Here is a 6,351-nt window from a genome sequence, read left to right as displayed (position 1 = left end):
GTCACTATTGACTCTACTTCCCTCTGGCCCTCCTTTAAATGATCCCTATCTTGGTGAATGGCACAGCACCAGTTTACCCACTTGTGCAAATCACAAATTTGGAGACGGCTCTAATACTATCTTCTCTCCCATACCCATCAACCAAGTATTATTTATTTTTGGCTACGCTGGGTCTTAGTTGTGGCACTCGGGATCTTGTTGAGGTATGTAGGCTTTGTAGTTGTGGTGTGCAAGCTTAGCTGCCCCAAGGCATGTGGAATCCTAGTTCCCTGACTAAGGATTGAACCCTTGTGCCCTGCATTGGAAATCAGATTCTTAACCACTGGATCACTCAGGAAGTCCCTCAACCAGTCTTGTGTTTTTTTTCTTTCTACTTAGAATGGGCTCTCCATTTCTTTCCTTTTACCTTTCTCCAAACTATCATCATCTTTCTGGATTAATATTAATAACCCTCAGTTGTCCCTATCTCCAATCTATTCTCTACAGATTAGAGTATTTTAAAATACAACCCGATTGTCTTGCTTCCACACTTAGAAGCTTTCCATTGCTTTTGGGGAAATCCGCTGGAAAAGGGAATCGCCAGTATTCTGGCCTAGAGAATTCTATACAGTCCATGGGGTCACAAAGAGTTGGACATGACTGAGCAACTTTTAGTTTCACACAATTTTTAATGAGCACTGTGCCACAAAACTCCAGTAGTGGCCTTAGGGTTTAATTTTTTGTTGGATCATCAAATGTCTTATATAGTAACAAGTAGTTGCTAGCACTGATTCAGCTGCTCAACAATGCCACCAGGGACCCAGACCTTTTTTTTTACTCTGTCATTTTCAATGCCTTGGCTTTTGCTTTTTGCCTATAGATTTATTATTTTGAAATCGGGGCTGCTTCTCCAGATACTGTCCCTGTACTCAAGGCAGACTGAAGAGCGAAGTGGGGCATATAAGATACTGAGAGTGCTCTGCCCATATTCCCTAGATCTTATCACTTCATGCACAGAGGCCAAACTCCCAACTGCTAGCACCTGCATTTCTATGTTTGAGGCTGTCTTTGCTGCTCACACCCCTTCTTCCTAACAACAATCAATCAGTGACTAGAGGAAGAAGATATAAATACCTAGCTTCCTTGTCCCTCAGGAAGAATGATTTTAAGACATGTTTTATACTGGTTTGTAGTTTCCCAGTGCAATCAGGCTCCAGTTACCCTTGGGAGTAAAGAGCTTAATGTTAATATTTCTTTACTGATTAGTAGCCCCTCCCCCAAATTTCCTTCTCACTTTTCAGTATCCTGTGTTTCTTGGGTGTTTCTTGGGATGACGCCAAAATAAATTCTCTCCATTTGTGTCCTTTTTTAAGGGCCTGCTTTTGGGGGAATCCAATCCAAGACAGGACATCACCATCTTTCCTTCTTCTTGTCTTTAAACCAGACACTTGGTGCTGTGGTGTAAAGTTGGTGCTATGGTGGCCATCTTACAACTAGATTACAAGCCAATATACAGAAGTTAGAAAGAATCAAAGAGCTTGGGTCCATACCCTTGAGCCACTGACCTATCTATCGGCCCTGACCTAGCTACTGTTGTCTGTTACAAGAGGAAAACAAGGCCTATTTGCTTAAGCCATTTACTCTGAAAAAAATTTTACTTGCAGTCTAATGCATACTGATACAAATAAACAAATAAAATAATTATAGGAAGAGCTACAGTGGAAATAGGGCTGTGATAAAATATTACAGGGGAGTTTTTTAGATGGTGTGTAGGTTGAAACCTCGAGGATAAGAAGTTAGCCATTTCAGAATTAGAAAGCATGTCCTAGAAAGAAACATTCACCAAGAACCAGAGCAGGACGTTTTTGTTAGAAAGCACACTAGTGTAGCTGGAATGTAGCAACAGTGATGTTAAAAACAGGATAGGTGGGGAAGGCCCAAGTAGAGTTTATTCTAAATGTAATAGGAAATACTGAAGAGATCTAAGTAGGGAGGTGATATAATCCAATTTATGATAGCAGTTTAAGAACCAAACAGTAGTTTGCTGAATTAATGCACAAAGCACTGATCTAGGTGCTGTGGAGAGAAAACAACAGCATACCAGCCTTCTAAGAATGGTCTTAAGTTTCACAAAATGACAGTGAGTGTGGGTGTGAGGGAGAAGAATACATTTTGTAATAACTGTTTTCGGATAGTAATACCAGGCTTTAACCCCAAACTCCAGAGACAGAAATCCTGTGTTCAATAAGTGCAATCAGAATGCTGCTGCTGCTGCTAAGTCACTTCAGTCGTGTCCGACTCTGTGTGACCTCATAGACAGGAGCCCACGAGGCTCCCCCGTCCCTGGGATTCTCCAGGCAAGAACACTGGAGTTGGTTGCCATTTCCTTCTCCAATGCAGGAAAGTGAAAAGTGAGAGTGAAGTTGCTCAGTCGTGTCCGACTCTTAGCGATCCCATGGACTGCAGCCTACCAGGCTCCTCCGTCCATGGGATTTTCCAGGCAGAATGCTAAGAAGAGCAAATAATTTCCATGGCAATATTAATTTTCCAAGGTGTTTATGTGGGCTGGCTTTCAGGCAAGTACCTAGGAATATACCACACATACACTACAAACTCAAGAATTAGAAATTTCAAAGTAGATTGTATAATTTTACTGAAAGCATAATTCTACCACTAGATGGTGACATGTATACAAAATATTGAAGACAGTCAGTCATCTTTTATCAATCTAGCTGTAGAGGGTGTATGGTGATTGCTTATTATTAGTTTGAAAATTCAGATTTGCATGAGGAATTTAGGGGGTATTTTACCAGAGATTCAGCTTTATTCTTTTGGAATGCACATCCTTCAGATACATTCAAAGGTCTCTGTTGATACATTTAACAAGTGAGCACAGAAGAGTGAAGATTCTAGTTAGGAGGCAGGCAACCTTGTTTTATTGGCTTCTATGCTTTTCTCTCTTAAGCAACTGAAGTGGATAAAGGGATGGTGAACTACAGCCCATAGGCCAAATCTGGCCATTTTCACATTTTTGTATGGACTGTAGGCTAAGAATGGTTTTTACATTTTTAAGTGGTTGGAGAAAATCAAAACAAAAATAGTATTTTGTAACACATGAAAATATGAATATCAATTTTCAGTGTCCATTAAGTTAAAATTTTTATTGGAACACAGCCACACTTATTCTATGGTGTATCATCTATGGCTGCTTTTGTGCTAACAGAGTTGAATAGTTATGATGAGAGACTTGGACTGCCTGTGATGCCTAAAATATCATTTGGCTCATCACAGAAAAATCTGTTGAGAGCTAAAGTGATGACTGAAGCGCCATGATCATTCATGACAACAAATCTCTATAGATTCTCAAAAGCATTTTAAACTAAGCATCATTTCACATAATTTCTTAAACAATTGGGTGGCAATTGTTAAGCTATTTCTTTAAAGATCAGAGTGTGTCTTGTATATATCCTGCGTGTGCTAAGATGCTTCAGTCATGTTCAACTCTTTGCGACCCCATGGACTGTAGCCTGCCAGGCTCCTCTGTCCATGGGATTCTCGAGGCAAGAATACTGGAGTGGGTTGCCATTCCCTTCTCCAGGGGATCTTCCCAACTCAGGGATTGAACCCCTATCTCTTATGTCTCCTGCATTGCTGGGGAAGTTCTTTAGCACTAGAGGCACCTGGGATGTATTACACCCTAGTACTCTGCCTTTATGGTACTAGTTGTCCTCCTTTTCAAGAACTGTTATGGGCTCTCTGTGGTCAGAGAGAAACCATAGTGGACAGATTCGAAAATAACTATCAGTTAGCAATGTGTTTGGCTACAAGTAATGGAGATATAAGAGTGGCTTAAGGAAAAGGGGATTTATATTTTCTTGCATAATCAGTCTAGGGGTGGAAAGCTGCTCAAAGATGCATCAGGGTCCTACACCTTATTATCAACTTTATGGTTGGCTTTTGCCCTGTTGTGGTTTTGTTGTTTAAAAAAATCACAAACTAGATGCTTTATTAGAGCATCAAGATCATGTTTCAGGCAGAAAGAAAGGGTTAAGATGCAGGTCTGCTGAATTTGTCCTTTTTTTTAAAATTAGGAATGGGAAATTCTTTCTCAAAGACCTGTAACGAGTCCAAGCTTGCTCTGCTCGCCACAAGATAGGCCCATGAAAAGATGAGGTGTTTAGGCAAGGACTTTATTTGGAAAGCCACGGGCTGATGGAGAAGATGGAAAACTACAGTGTCAAATGACCATCTGGATGCGAGGATCTTTCACAGATCAGAGATAGGGGTAGGTGAAGAAACAAAGTAAAAAGGCCATTAATCTTGCAAATATCTCCTAGAATGGCAAGCTCTGAGGCAGTATGTGTGTTAATTTCTTCCTTCCTGCCATCTACAGGTGGACAGGGTTCTGAACAAAGGCACCTTAACAGTAAGGCAGAGGGGCAGGATTCTCTCAAGCAGGCCATTATGTATGATTAAGATAACAAAAGCAGAGAAAAGCAAGTCATCGAAACAGTTCCAACGTGGAGTCAGAATTGGCTTTTCCCTGCAACAGACATGCTCGGCAGATTTCTGCTTATATTTCATTGGCAAGAACTGAAAACAATAATAGTACTGGAGTAGGGTGCCATTGCCTTCTCCGCTGGGTAACCCCTAGAGAAACAATTACATAATGTTTAAAATTTTTTATTTTATATTGCTGATTAACAGTGTTGTATTAGTTTCAGGTGTGATTCAATTATACATATACATGTATTTATTCTTTTTCAGATTCTTTTCCCACATATGTTATTCCAGCATACTGAGCAGTGTTCATGACATTTTAAAGCAAACACAAAGAATCCCTGAGGCCTTCCTTTCACGTATCAAGATTCCTGAGTCTCAGCTGCCACCAGTAAAACAAACTAGGGTTTGGTAAGTTTCCCTGTAGGAAGAAAAGAGGGGGTGGGTGGGAATGGATATTGGATCGACAATGGCTGCTACAGGATCCAAAGTCTGCAGAAGCCCAAATTTTGTGGGAAAGCTGGGAAGAAGAGAAGACAATGGCAAAATAGTTACAGCTCCTAAGGATCACCTGCTCGGATGGAACAACTCAAAACAGGTTTAACAGAAACTTTACAGCATCAGCTTAAAGCGGCAGAAAGGCAAAGAAAACCGGCAAGGTGGTCCTCGAGTGAAGGGATGGTGTGATCTAACCTCGACAAAATCTGTAAAAAGAACTCCCACAAGGCCTCCAAAGCTCTCTGGCTATGGATTTCGAAGATGCTACTATGTAAACTGGACTTCTCAGTCATATCTCTAAAGGAACGTACTAGATACAGAAATCAGTGAGGACAGTATCAGTGCAGGCGAGGAAGATTTCCCCCACACTAGCTGGTTGTTACAATAACAAACTTCAGCTGAGTGGCCCCTTCCCTCCACCTGTTCTTCATTCTCCGCTCTCCGACTTAATTCCCATATTTGCTCTTCGCTGGGAAGCATACTACGCTATTTCAGGTGACATCTCTAAGGGTAATTCATAGGGGGCCCTCTGGCGGAAAGAGAAGAAGATGCCTTGGGACACTTCATTCCGCCATTTCTAGTCACATCAATGTTATCACTGCTCGAGGACACGCCCGCAGGTTAAGGCAGCCCGGGGCTGTTCCATTCTTCCAAAACCCCGCGGGGAGAAGGCTGCGTGTCCCCTCCTGGGCTGCGGCGTCGCTCCAGCCGGCTTCCCCGAACCCCAGCCTCCCGCAACCCCAAAGGCCTGAGTTCGGGTGAGGGGGACGGGACAAATGAGTACCAAGTCCCCCTGGGGGACCCAGAGTTAAAATGGCGAAGCGCAGGGGCGGAGGACAGGGCGGCGAGAGTGACCCGACGCTTGCTGGGCCTCCGGGCCCGCGGAGCGGCCTCGCTGGGCGACGCCGCGCAACCGCGACGCGCTCGGAGCTCCGCCATCTTCTCCAACTCACCCGGACTCCCCCCCGCGGCCGCGCTGGCTTCGCGCTTCCCTTCCGGCCGCTGACAGAGATCCGGGCTGGGCGGGGTGGGCGAGCGCGCGGAGGGGGTGGACCGAGGGCGGGGAGGCCCGACGGAAGAGGAAAGGGAGGGCGGCGAGCCGGCCGCGGCGGGGTGTGGGGCGTGCGGCGTGAGTGCGGAGGGAGAGGTGGGAGGCGAAGAGAGGGAGGGAGGCGCAGGGAATGAGAGCGCGAGGCCCTTCTCGTCGGCTCCCTCGCCCGGCGGAAAAAAGCCGAGCGCAGCCCGAACGCTCTATTAAAAATGGCGGCGGCGTCGGCGGTGGCCGCGGCGTCTGGTCGGTGAAGTGACTCTGCTGCTTCGCTCCCCACCCGCCCCCTCCCTCCCTCTCCCCTCCCCCCACTCCTCCCCCCCCCC

The 6,351-nt window shown here is 44.9% G+C and overlaps 1 protein-coding gene across 1 annotated transcript in view; it reads left to right on the top strand.

The window, feature by feature from the left end:
- Window positions 1-6,032: 6,032 nt before the first annotated feature.
- USP34 (ubiquitin specific peptidase 34) overlaps window positions 6,033-6,351 on the top strand; it is a 241,399-nt gene continuing 241,080 nt past the window's right edge. The window contains 1 exon segment of the mRNA XM_010863267.1: window positions 6,033-6,271. The gene's annotated coding sequence lies outside the window, so the exon portion shown is untranslated.

This window comes from Bison bison, unplaced genomic scaffold (genome assembly GCF_000754665.1).
Source record: "Bison bison bison isolate TAMUID 2011002044 unplaced genomic scaffold, Bison_UMD1.0 scf7180017864489, whole genome shotgun sequence".
Classification (NCBI taxonomy): domain Eukaryota; kingdom Metazoa; phylum Chordata; class Mammalia; order Artiodactyla; family Bovidae; genus Bison; species Bison bison.
This window is presented reverse-complemented; position numbering and strand designations above follow the sequence as displayed.